The sequence below is a fragment of the Chiloscyllium plagiosum genome, unplaced genomic scaffold (genome assembly GCF_037043375.1).
Source record: "Chiloscyllium plagiosum isolate Xiang-an unplaced genomic scaffold, Cpla_swu_hap1 HiC_scaffold_28, whole genome shotgun sequence".
In the NCBI taxonomy this organism is placed as follows: Eukaryota; Metazoa; Chordata; class Chondrichthyes; order Orectolobiformes; family Hemiscylliidae; genus Chiloscyllium; species Chiloscyllium plagiosum.
The window spans coordinates 47485611-47499804 of NW_028270166.1; the positions used below are offsets into that span (position 1 = coordinate 47485611).

At 45.5% G+C, this 14194-nt stretch overlaps 1 protein-coding gene across 4 annotated transcripts in view; it reads right to left on the reverse strand.

Annotated features, from left to right (window-relative positions):
- LOC122565144 (DNA-binding protein RFX2) overlaps positions 1-14194 on the reverse strand; it is a 143073-nt gene that overhangs the window by 72189 nt on the left and 56690 nt on the right. The gene's annotated exons all lie outside the window — the stretch shown is intronic.

A 14194-nucleotide genomic window follows, 5' to 3' on the forward strand; every position in this document is an offset into this window, starting at 1 on the left:
ACCAGGGTTTTGTTGAGCTGCAGCAAAATCTCGCGGCTCTTAAACTCGATCCCCCTGTTCATGAAAGCCAAAACATCATATGCTTTCTTAACAACCCTATCCACTTGGGTGGCAACTTTGAGGCATCTACACACTTGAACACCAAGATCCGGCTGTTCCTCCACACTGCCAAGAACACGGTCTTTAATCCTATATTCAGCATTCATGTTCAACCTTCCAAAATGCATCACTTCACATTTATCCAGGTTGAACTTCATCTGCCATTTCTCAGCCCAGCTCTGCATCCTGTCTATGTCACGCTGCAACCTGCAATAGCCCTCAATACTATCGACGGCACCTCCAACCTTTGTGTCATCGGCAAATTTACTAACCCACCCCTCAACCTCCTCATCCAAGTCATTTCTAAAAACTACAAAGAGCAGAGGCCCAAGAACAGAGCCCTGCGGGACCACACTCAACACTGACCTCCAGGCAGAATACTTTCCATCTACAACTACTCTCTGCCTTCTGTCAGCCAACCAATTCTGAATCCAGACAGCCAAATCTCCCTGTATTCCATACCTCCTGACTTTATGAATGATCCTACCGTGAGAAACCTTATCAAATGTGTTGCTCAAGTCCACATACACCATATCCACTGCTCAGTCTTTGTCAACCTGTCTCGTCACCTCCTCAAGGAAATCAATAAGATTTGTGAGGCATGACCTGGCCCTCACAAAGCCTAACTGATTGCCTTAAATCACGCTATGCTTTTCCATATAGCCATAAATCCTATCTCTCAGAATTCTTTCCAAAACCTTGCTGACCACAGATGTAAGACTGGTCTGTAATTGCCAGAGATTTCCCTATTCCCCTCCTTGAAAAGAGGAACAACATCTGCTTCCCTCCAATCCCCCAGTACAACTCCAGTGGACAGCGAGGTAGCAAAGATCTTCACCAGTGGTTTAGCAATCTCCTTTCTCGGTTCCCAGAGCAACCTGGGATAAATCTGGTCTGGCACTGGGGACTTATCAATCTTAATGTTTGCCAAAATTTCCTGCACATCAACTTCTTCAATCTCGATCTGTTCAAGCCTGTTTCCATACTCCTCAAAGTTCTCATTCAAACAATGTTCCTTTCCTTCGTGAAAACTAAAGCAACTCATTTAGAGCTTCCCTTATCTGCTCAGACTTCACACACAAGGCTCCTTAATCTTACCCATTCTGGTCTAAGAGGAACAAATTTATGCATCACTTACACCAACTGCTCCTTAAACAGTCTCCACATGTCTGTTGTGCCCTTTCTGTGGAACAATTGCACCCAATCTGTACTTCCCAACTTCTGTCTGATAGCATCATAATTTGTTTTTCCCCAATTAAATATTTTCCCATGGTAACTGCTCCTTTCCCTCTCTGTGGCTATGGTAAATGTGAGGCAGTTGTTGTCACTGTCACCAAAGTGTTCTCCCACCACGAGATCTGACTCCTGTCCTGGCTCATTGCCAAGCACCAAATCCAAAATTGCCTTTCCGCTCGTCGTCTGTCTACATACCGATTAAGGAAACCCATCTGAACACACCTGACAAAAACAGCTTCATCCAAACCATCTGCACTTAGAAGGTTCCAAACAATATCGGGAAAGTTGATGTCACCCATAACAACCACCCTGCTACGTCTGCACTTTACCAAAATCTGCTTACCAATGAGTTCTTCGATCTCCCGACTGCTGTTAGGGGGTCTGTAGAAGACCTCAATGAGGTGACTGCTCTCTTGCTGTTCCTAACTTCCACCCATACTGACTCAGTAGACAAACCTTCCTCAACAACCTTCATTCCTGTAGCTGTGATGCACTCTCTGATTAGCAATGCTACATCCCCACCTCTTATTTCCCCCATCCCTGTTTTGTTTTTTAAATGTTCTAAACCTTGGAACATCGAGCAACCATTCCTGCCCCTGTGAAATCCACGTCTCCGTTATGGCCCAAGTACTGATCCATGCTCTAAGTTCATCATTCTTATTTCTGACACTCCTTGCATTAAAGCAGATACACTTTAACCAATCCCTTTATGCCATCACATGAAATTCCTTCCCAATAAGACGACTATTTCCATCCAAGGCAGTCAAATGATGGTACTAATCGAAGTCAGAAGGATATTGGATTTTGTTTTCTGCAACCTTTTCAGTGATCTTTTGGACAGCACAAGCAGGAAGGGCCTCCTAATGGAGGCAGTACCCCTGACTTCAGTTCTGTGTGCTTGTATTCAACGCTATCTTGACACACAATAGACAATAGGTGCAGGAATAGGCCATTCTGCCCTTCGAGCCTGCACCACCATTCAATATGATCATGGTTGATCATCCTTAATCAGTATCCTGTTCCTGCCTTATCTCCATAACCCTTGATTCCACTATCCTCGAGAGCTCTATCCAACTCCTTCTTAAATGAATCCAGAGACTGGGCCTCCACTGCCCTCTGGGGCAGAGCATCCCACACAGCCACCACTCTCTGGGTGAAGAAGTTTCTCCACCTCTCTGTCCTAAATGGTCCACCCCGTATTTTTAAGCTGTGTCCTTTGGCTCGGCTTTCACCAATCAGCGGAAACATGTTTCCTGCCTCCAGAGTGTCCAATCCTTTAATAATCTTATATGTCTCAATCAGATCTCCTCTCAGTCTTCTAAACTCAAGGGTATACAAGCCCAGTTGCTCCAGTCTTTCAGCGTAAGATAGTCCCGCCATTCCAGGAATTGACCTCGTGAACCTACGCTGCACTCCCTCAATAGCCAGAATGTCTTTCCTCAAATTTGGAGACTAGAGCTGCACACAATACTCCAGATGTGGTCTCACCAGGGCCCTGTACAGCTGCAGAAGAACCTCTTTGCGTCTATACTCAATCCCTCTTGTTATGAAGGCCAGCATGCTATTAGCCTTCTTCACTACCTGCTGTACCTGCATGCTTACCTTCATTGACTGGTGTACAAGAACACCCAGATCTCTTTGTACTGCCCCTTTACCTAAATTGATTCCATTTAGGTAGTAATCTGCCTTCCTGTTCTTGCCACCAAAATGGATAACCATACATTTATCCACATTAAACTGCATCTGCCATGCATCTGACCACTCACCTAACTTGTCCAGGTCACCCTGTAATCACCTAACATCCTCCTCACATTTCACCCTGCCACCCAGCTTAGTATCATCAGAAAATTTGCTAATGTTATTACTAATACCATCTTCTATATCATTAATATATATTGTAAAAAGCTGTGGTCCCAGCACTGATCCCTGCGGTACCCCGCTGGTCACTGCCTGCCATTCCGAAATGGAGTCGTTTATCACTACTCTGTTTCCTGTCAGCCAACCAACTTTCAATCCAAGTCAGTACTTTGCCCCCAATACCATGCGCCCTAATTTTGCTCACTAACCTCCTATGTAGGACTTTATCAAAAGCTTCCTGAAAGTCCAGGTACACTACATCTACTGGATCTCCCTCATCCATCTTCAGAGTTACATCCTCAAAAAATCCCAGAAGATTAGTCAAGAATGATTTCCCCTTCATAAATCCATGCTGACTCTGACCTATCCTGTTACTACTATCCAGATGTGTCGTAATTTCATCCTTTATAATAGACTCCAGCATCTTTCCCACCACTGAGGTCAGACTAACTGGTCTATAATTACCTGCTTTCTCTCTCCCACCTTTCTTAAAAAAAAGTGGTATAACATTAGCCTCCCTCCAATACACAGGAACTGATCCCGAATCTATCGAACTCTGGAAAATAATCACCAACGCATCCACAATTTCTCGAGCCACCTCCTTCAGTACCCTGGGATGGAGATTATCAAGCCCCGAGGACTTATCAACCTTCAGACCTAACAGTCTCTCCAACACCAATTCCTGGCAAATATAAATTCCCTTAAGTTCAGATCCTTCAGCCACTGTTACCTCAGGGAGATTGCTTGTGTCTTCCCCAGTGAACACAGACCTGAAGTACCAATTCAACTCTTCTGCCATTTCTTTGTTCCCCGTAATATATTCCCCTGTTTCTGTCTTCAAGGGCCCAATTGTAGTCTTAACCTTTTGTTTGCCTTTCACATACCTAAAAAAGCTTTTACTATCCTCCTTTATATTTTTGGCCAGTTTACCTTTGTACCTCATTTTTTCTCTGCTTATTTCCTTCTTAGTAATCCTCTGTTGTTCTTTAAAAGCTTCCCAGTCCTCCATTTTCCCACTTATCTTTGCTATTTTATACTTTTTCTCTTTTAACTTTATATTTTCTTAACTTCCCTCGTCAGCCACGGCCACCCATGCCTCCTCCTAGGATCTTTCTTTCTTTTTGGAATGAACTGATCCTGCATTATACACAGAAATATCTGCCATTGTTCCTCCACTGTCATCCCTGCTAAGGTATTGCACCATTGAACTTTGGCCAGCACCTCCCTCATAGCTCAATAGTTCCCTTTATTCAACTGAAATATTGTCACTTCCACGTAGTAGCCTGGTCTTGTTGGAGGCTGAAGTCACTTGCAGGAGAAAGTGAGGACTGCAGATGCTGGAGATCAGAGCTGAAAAATGTGTTGCTGGAAAAGCACAGCAGGTCAGGCAGCATCCAAGGAGCAGGAGAATCGACGTTTCGGGCATAAGCCCTTCTTCAGGAATGAGGAAGGTGTGCCAAGCAGGCTAAGATAAAAGGTAGGGAGGAGGGAGTTGGGGGAGGGGCGTTGGGAATGCGATAGGTGGAAGGAGGTTAAGGTGAGGGTGATAGGCCGGAGAGGGGGTGGAGAGGTCGGGAAGAAGATTGCAGGTCAAGAAGGCGGTCCTGAGTCCGACGGTTGGGACTGAGATAAGGTGGGGGGGGGAAGGGAAATGAGGAAGCTGGAGAAATCTGCATTCATCCCTTGTGGTTGGAGGGTTTCTAGGCGGAAGATGAGGCGCTCTTCCTCCAGGCGTCGTGTTGCCATGGTCTGGCAATGGAGGCGGCCAAGGACCTGCATGTCCTTGGGGGAGTTGAAGTGTTGAGCCACGGGGCGGTTGGGTTGGTTGGTCCGGGTGTCCCAGAGGTATTCTCTGAAACGTTCTGCAAGTAGGCGGCCTGTCTCCCCAATGTAGAGGAGGCCACATCGGGTGCAGCGGATGCAGTAAATGATGTGTGTGTAGGTGCAGGTGAATTTGTGACGGATATGGAAAGATCCCTTGGGGCCTTGGAGGGAAGTGAGGGGGGAGGTGTGGGCGCAAGTTTTGCATTTCTTGCAGTTGCAGGGGAAGGTGCCGGGAGTGGAGGTTGGGTTGGTGGGGGGTGTGGACCTGACAAGAGAGTCACGGAGGGAGTGGTCTTTCTGGAACGCTGATAGGGGAGGGGAGGGAAATATATCCTTGGTGGTGAGTCTGTTTGGAGGTGGCGGAAATGACGAAGGATGATACGATGTATCTGGAGGTTGGTGGGGTGGTAGGTGAGGACCAGTGGGGTTCTGTCCTGGTGGCGATTGGAGGGGCAACGTTCAAGGGCAGAGGAGCGGGAAGTGGAGGAGATGCAGTGGAGTGCATCGTCAACCATGTCTGAGGGGAAATTGCGGTCTTTGAAGAAGGAGGACATTTGGGTTGTTCGGTATTGGAATTGGTCCTCCTGGGAGCAGATGCAGCGGAGGCAAAGGAATTGGGAATATGGGATGGCGTTTTTACAGGGGGTAGGTGTAATCTAGGTAGCTGTGGGAGTCAGTTGGTTTATAGTAAATGTCCGTGTTGAGTCGATCACCTGAGATAGAAATGGAGATGTCGAGGAATGGGAGGGAGGAGTCTGAGACGGTCCAGGTAAATTTGAGGTCGGGGTGGAAGGTGTTGGTAAAGTGGAGGAACTGTTCAACCTCATCGTGGGAGCACGAGATAGCGCCGATACAGTCATCGATGTAGCGGAGGAAAAGGTGGGGGGTGATGCCAGCTGCGGAAGATGGACTGTTCCACATATCCGACAAAGAGGCAGGCATAGCTGGGGCCCATGCAGGTGCCCATGGCTACTCCTTTGGTTTGGAGGAAGTGGGAGGATTGGAACGAGAAGTTGTTCAGAGTGAGGATCAGTTCAGTCAGTTGAAGGCGGGTGCCAGTGGAAGGGTACTGGTTGGGTCGGCGGGAAAGGAAGAAGCGGAGGGCTTTGAGGCCTTCGTGATGGGGGATGGAAGTGTATAGGGACTGGATGTCCATGGTGAAGATAAGGCGTTGGGGGCCGGGGAAGCGAAAATCATGGAGGAGGTGGAGGGCGTGGGTGGTGTCCCAAACGTAGGTGGGGAGTTCTTGGACTAAGGGGGACATGACCGTGTCGAGGTATGCAGAGATGAGTTCGGTGTGGCAGGAGCAGGCTGAGACAATGGGTCGGCCGGAGCGGTCAGGTTTGTGGATTTTGGGCAGGAGGTAGAAACAGGTGGTGCGGGGTTGTGGGACTATGAGGTTGGAGGCGGTGGATGGGAGATTCCCTGAGGTGATGAGGTTATGGATGGTCTGGGAGATGATGATTTGGTAGTGGGAGGTGGGGTCATGGTCAAGGGGGCAATAGGAGGAGATGTCCGCGAGCTGGCGTTTAGCCTCAGTGGTGTAAAGTTCAGTGCACCAAACTACCACCTCGCCTCCCTTGTCTGCCGGTTTGGTAGTGAGGTTGGGGTTGGAGTGGAGGGAATGGAGGGCTGCACGTTGCGAGGGTGAGAGGTTGGAGTGGGTAAGAGGGGTGGACAGGTTGAGGCGGTTAATGTCGCAGCGGCAGTTGGCTATGAAGAGATCGAGGGCGGTTAAGAGGCCATCACGGGGTGTCCAGGTGGATGGAGTGTGTTGGAAGCGGGAGAAGGGGTCATCAGAGGGTGGGCGAGAGTCTTGATTGAAGAAGAAGGCACGGAGGCGAAGGCGGCGGAAGAATTGTTCGATGTCACGCCGCGTGTTGAACTCGTTAATCCGGAAGCATAGGGGGATGAAGGTGAGGCCTCTGCTGAGGACTGATCGTTCATCCTCAGAGAGGGGGAGGTCTGGAGGGATGGGAGCTAGGACCTGGTGTGGGGCTGGAGCTGGGAATGGGGGCAGGGTTAGGCGTGGGGGCAGAGTTAGCCATGTGGGTGGAGTTGGGCGTGGGGGCGGAGACACATGCGGCATGGTCATTGTGCAGGTGAGTGACATCACTGGGGACGGAAGTGGCTGCAGCGATGGCAGAAACGGTGTTGTTCCCTCCATATATGGATACATATGGATCCTTCCATATCCGTCACAAATTCACCTGCACCTCCACACACACCATTTACTGCATCCGCTGCACCTGATGTGGCCTCCTCTACATTGGGGAGACAGGCCGCCTACTTGCAGAATGTTTCAGAGAACACCTCTGTGACACCCGCACCAACCAACCCACCCACCCCGTGGCTCAACACTTCAATTCCCCCCTCCCACTCCACCAAGGACATGCAGGTCCTTGGCCTCCTCCATCGCCAGATCATGGCAACACGACACCTGGAGGAAGAGCGCCTCATCTTCCGCCTAGGAACCCTCCAACCACAAAGGATGAATGCAGATTTCTCCAGCTTCCTCATTTCCCTTCCCCCCCCCACCTTATCTCAGTCCCAACCCTCGGACTCAGGACCGTCTTCTCTTGACCTGCAATCTTCTTCCCGACCTCTCCACCCCCACCCCCTCTCCGGCCTATCACCCTCACCTGAACCTCCTTCGTGCATATGCGAGTTCTATGTATGATCAGCAAAAAGAGGTAAATGGCCTCATGAGGTTGGCATTGACCAGTCATTAACCAGGTTACCTGACCTCCTATTTCAGAACAGATGGGTCATTTACTTGACATCATAAACATCTAGTTTACGTTCCAAATTTTAGGTTTTACACATCTTTAATTTCTGCAGCACTAATTACTCAGTCATTTGCTCATTGTTTTTCATAAATGTGACCATATTACTTCTTTTATTTTACAATATTAAAACCTGAAGTGTAATGGTTGCACGCCATTCCCAAGGAGGTACTGTCTCTTTCGGAGAGATCCTAACACATGGTTCTCCAATCTTTCAGCTGATGAGTTGAAAACAGTGATAGACAAACCCAGGTACGAAACATTCAACTGCCTAAGGAGTGTGCCAATAGACAACAGCGACAGAATGAACCCTATTTATTTCATTTTCTTTCATAAGTGTAAAAACAAAACATCACATACTATTCCGAGTGACAAGTTATTTTCCTGGTTATCTATTATCTATGTTGTGTCCAACATGGAGGTTTCCCTCTCAATCTAACTAGTTTGACTGGTTTTCCCATTTTTGCAAGGAGGACTGGTTTTTTAAAAAACTCTGTACATTCAACCCCACCCTAGAATGTGGCTCCCTATGCACCACGTCTGACTATCATCAAAAGGAATCATCTTAACCTTGTGCACCTGAAAGTCACTCAATTGGCTCTTCAAGACCAAATAAATTCCCCTTCAACCTGAGGAAACAAAAAAAATTGTGCATGACCCCTGTCATTCCTAATTATATGTAACTTAACCTCAATGTGGTGGCAGTTTAAAGCTGCTATATCTTTCTCCCCCAGTTATCTCTTACAGATAATTAGTATCCAGCCAGACTGTAATTTCTCAATTTTCTTCGTCTGGAAGCCTCCACAACCTCTCTCCTTCTGGAACATCTCCGCTTGATTACATTCCTTCACAACCATAACTATTGTGCTCAGCTCAACGTTTTACATTACATCCTTAGCCTTTGGGTACATACAACATTATATAATTCCAAACTCGAACCAAATTAAATACACAATTTAGTATGTATTAGATACAAATTGGAGACAACAAAAAAACTGTAGATGCCAGAGATCTAAAAACAAACAAACAGAAAGCTTTGAAGAAATTCAGCAGGTCTGGCAATACACGTGAAGAAAAACTAAAATTAATATTTGGAATCTAATGAGTTTTCTGAAGAAGGGACTCGAAACTTTGACTGTTTCCTCTCCACAGATGCTGTTAGGCCTGTTGAGCTCCTTCTTTTATTGTGAACATGGACAGTTTACAGATTTGTCCTCATCTTACAATCTGAACTTCACTAGTAGTTAAAAGACAAAGAACCTCATCACCATCAAGAATATTTACAGGACAGATATCTTTAAGCCACTAATGCTCAGTTTTAATACTTCAAAATTGTGAATAAACATGAATGCACAATCTGCAAAATAGAATTAACCTACATTTTAGAAGTTAATTTGTTTATTGAAAACTATAAAATTAGATAATACATCACATTTTCCACTTTGTAGTCCTGACAGTTACAAGGTATGACGTACTTTAAGGTTAATCACTCCTAACAAACAGAACCTTTACACTTCAGTAGCAAAAATCAAGTAGTACAGACAAGACAGAGGTAGCAGCTTGGGTCTAATGTTTCTCATCTTTGCTTCCCCACAATAGTAGGCAATGCTGTACCTTTCAATTCGGCCAAGCCTTGTGCTCCAAACTCTTCCTGGAATGTCAAGATTATCCTTAGACTTACTCTATTCACAGATCCCACACCCATTTCAGTACTTACAAAGCTTAAAATTTCACTGTCCGACCTCTAAATTCGAGCAGAGGGCAAAAAGTCACTGAAGGCAATCTTAACTTCCTAATTTTTCAAACTGCATTGCAATTGCTCGTGAAAATACAAATGGACTTTTGTTGGGAAAAGGAAGAGAATGAAAGTACATAGCATGCAAGAAAACCTGATACCTATAAAAGAAAGACATCAGTAGTACTGAATATTAGAATGGTGTATTATATCGTAGAATCATAGGATGGTGCCAAACATGAAACAAGGACTCCACAACACGATAAAGCGGGTAGTACTACTCAGTTGGACCTGAAATCAACCTTTTCCTGTCAGGGGTTGATACACGTGTCAATTGTATTTGGAAATCTGAATGATAAGAAGGGAGGAGGTAAAAGAGTAAGCTTGCATTTCCTATGTATGAATAGGAGGGGGTGGGGGTGGTGATAGTAGATAGGGTGTTGCAAAGGGAGCACTTTCTTTGGCTTGCGGAGAGGGGGTATTGTGTGGGTGGATGTGATGGAGAATGATCTATTGAATATGAAGCAGGTGGTGTGGAAGGTGTAGACTCAGAACCACTTTGTAGCTCTGGAAGAGGAGGATAAATGCTGAGAGCAGAAACTCCAAATACAATCACATACAACTGTGGTTTACCTGTATTTCTTTCTGCATAGTGTTCGGTATTCATTTCACAGTGCAGTCTGAACATTGGGGTGACCAAACTCAGGACTGAGTGACTACCTTCATTCAGGTTATGTGATTGAGCTTCTGGCATCCTTGATTTTAATTTTCTGCTATACTCCCATTCTGACCTCTACCTTCAGCCTCCTATACTGTTCCAATGAGGTTCAATGTGAACTTAAGGAACAGGACCACACTTTTCAATCAGATCTCTGGACTTGTGGAATTCAACACTTCAGACCATAATCTGTACTTCTTTTCAAGTATGGTCAGTGATAATTCAATTCTCTGTCATTCATATTTGGTCTGAACCCATCTTTCTGTTTTGATTCCATCACTATCTCTTTTTGCCTTACACTACCATTCCTTTTATGACTTAATCTCACCATCAAATGCTTCATTTAGTTTTGAAATCGCTGCACTATAATCTGGGATTTTAGGGAAAAGTGAAGAGGCTCAAAAACTGATGGTGAAGTGGACTCCAGCATTGGGGTAAGTGATAGAGGCTGTACCACTGGGATGAACTATACCCGAGCCATACTGGGACCAGGACAACTGGTCACACATCTGTGCAAATGTAATTTAGGAGGAACATCTCAAGGGCTGTCGAATGTGACTCCAGATATATACAATGCAATACAGAACAAGAACAGACCCTATGGCCTACGATGCCTGCGCTGATTCTTGATTCTTATTCAGACCCACTACTTTTGTCCAGTGCAGTAGTTTTTAAGCCCTCTCTTCACATTCTGGTCATGAGTCTATCAAGATACACCTTAAACATTGCTGACATGCCTGCTTCCACCACCTCCACTGGCAATGTGTTCCAGCACCCACTGGAAACATTTCCCCACACCTCGAACCTGTACCTTCGTTGTTGACCTTTCCTCCCTCGGAAAAAGCCTCTTGACCTCTTGTTTTTTTCCTCATTCCTGAAGAAGGGCTAATGCCCGAAACGTCGATTCTCCTGTTCCCTAGATGCTGCCTGACCTGGTGTGCTTTTCCAGCAACACATTTCCATCTCTGATCTCCAGCATCTGCAGACCTCACTTTCTCCTCTTGACCTTTCACACTATCTAAGCCTGTCAATCTTCTACAGCTTTATTCGATTGCCTTTCAGCTGCTGCCTTTTCAGTGAAAACAGTTTAACCAAGCTGTCCTCATAACTAAAACCTTCCAGAACAGACAACATCCTGGTAAGCCTTCTATGCACCTTCTCCAAAGTATTCATGTCCTTCTGGTAGTGTGGCGAGCAGATTTATAAACAATCTTCCAAATGTGACCTAAACAAAGTCTTGTACAGATATAAAATAACTTGCCAACTGTTTTATATTCAATGCCCCAGCCCATGAAGGCAAGCAGCTGTATGCTTTCTTGACCACATTATTTGCCTGCGTTACCACTTTCAGGGATCTCTAGACATGCACACGCAAATCCCTGTACATGTCAATAGCCCTAAGGCACCTGCAATTTATTGTATAATTCACACCTGAATTTGATCTTCCAAAATGCATCACCTCACATTTGTCCAGATTAAATTCCATCTGTCATTTTTCTGCCCAAATCTGCAATCTACATTCCGCTGTATCCTTTGACAATCCTTCGCACTATCTGCAATCTGCCAATTTTGTGTCATTTGCAATCTTACTAATCAGACCATCTACATTTTCCTCCAGATCATTTATATATTACTAAGGTTCAAGCACTAATCCTTGTGGAATACCACTAGTTACTGATTTCCATTTTGAAAAGTACCCTTCCATTGTTACTGTATGACCAAGCCAGTTTTCTATCCATCCAGCCAGATTACCCCAGATCCCACAAGACTCTACTTCATGTACTAGTCTGCCATAAGGTGCCTTTCTACCTTCTCTATATTCTTCAAGGATTTCGTCTGTTTTTACTTACCTAGACCTTAGCTGATAAGGTGAGAGGGAAAGAGTTTTAAAAAAAAAGAGACCTAAAACACAACTTTTTCATGTAGAGGGTGGTGCGCGTATGGAATGTGCTGCCAGAGGAAGTGATGGAGTCTTATACAATTACAACGTTTAAAAGGCATCTGAATGGGTACGTGAATAGGAAGGATTTAGACGGATACAGGCCAAATGCTGACAAATGGGACTAGATTAATTTAGGATATCTGGTTAACATGGACAAGTTGGACCGAAAGATCTGTTTCCGTGATGTACATCTCTGTGACTCTAATTTCCTAAGGTTCTGAGATCTGCCATTGCTGTCTTCTTTTACACTGGAACACGCCTGCCCTCCACTCTAATCAATGGTCCTTAAAAGACTGCCATGTCAGATCTGGATTTTACCTCAAATAACCGCTCCCAATCCACAATTTCAGATTCTTGCCTAATTTGGTTATAGTTGGCCTTCCTCCAACTTAACACCTTCGTCCAAGTTCCACTCTTGTCCTAATCAATAAGTATCTGAAAACTTACTGAATTGAGATCACTATTTCCAAAATGCTCCCCTGCTGAAATTTTGATCACCTTTTTGGCCTCAGGCAGGGTTCCAGAGGACTGGAGAATGGCCAGTGTTGTTCCTTTGTTTTAGAAGGGAAACAGAGATAATACAGGTAATTACAGGCATGTGAGCCTGAAGTCTGGTGGGGAAGCTGTTGGAGAAGATACTGAGAGACAGGATTTATTTATATTTGGTTATCAGAAACTGCAGCAGGACCTTGATCAGCTGGGGAGCTGGGCTGAGAAATGGCAAATGGAGCTTAATATAGATAAGAGTGAGGTCTTGCATTGTGCAAAGTCAAATCAAGGTAGGAATTTCTTGGTGAATGGTAGGGCCTTAAGGAGTGTAGAGGAATAGACTGACCTTGGAGGGGAAAGTATAAAAGGGGCAACTTTTTTTTTTAAATCACAGAGGGAGGCGCGCATATGGAATGAGCTGCTAGTGGAAGTGGTTGAGGCGAGTACATTAACAAAATTTGAAAGGCATTTGGACAAATATATGGATAGGAAAGGTTTAGAAGGATATGGGCCAAGAGCAGGGAAATGGGGTTAGCGTGGATGGACATGTTGGTCAGCACAGACCAATTTGGGCCAAAGGATCTGTCTCCATGCTGGAGGACTATGACCTGGCAGGTTCATTTCCCAATAACAGGTCCATTGGGCCCCCCTGCCTCATTGGACTATCCACATTCTGTTTCACTAAGTCCTCCTGGACACACACAAATTGATCCCCAACTAAATCCCCAACACTAAGGGAGCCCCAGTCAATATGGGAGAAGTTAAAATCACCCACCACAACAACCCTGTTATTTTCACATTTTTCCCATATCTGCCAACATATCTCTTCATCTATCGCAGGCTACCAGCTGAGAGATCTGTAGTACAATCCCAGCATTGTGATTGCACTCTTCTATTCTTGAGCCTCTACCCATAATGCCTTGCTGCAAGATGCCTCCTGGTGCCCTTCCTCAAAAAAGCTGTGACATGCTCCCTTACCAGTAATACAATTCGCCCACCTCTTTTGCTTCCTCCTCGGTCTCATCTGAAACATCGGTGTCCCAGAACGTTAAGCTGCCAATCCTGTCCCTCTTTCAATCTTGTCTCCATGACAGCAATATCATAATTGCACACACTAATGCAAGCTTTAAGTTCACCTGTCTTAACCATTACACTTCTTGCATTGAAGCAAATATACTCCAAGCCTCCAGTTTTGCTGAGCTGAGCAACGAGGAGAAAGTGAGGTCTGCAGATGCTGGAGATCAAAGTTGAAACTTTATTGCTGGAACAGCACAGCAGGTCAGGCAGCATCCAGGGAACAGGAGATTCGACGTTTCGGAACAGGAGATTCGACGTTTCGGGAAGGGCCTGTGCCCGAAACGTCGAATCTCCTGTTCCCTGGATGCTGCCTGACCTGCTGAGCTGAGCAACTCCTCCCTGACTGCTCTTCCTCTTACCTGTATTTGCCTCAGACTTAAGCTCTTCCCCAGACTCTATAGTTACTGACTTCCTGCTCCGGTTCCCAAGCA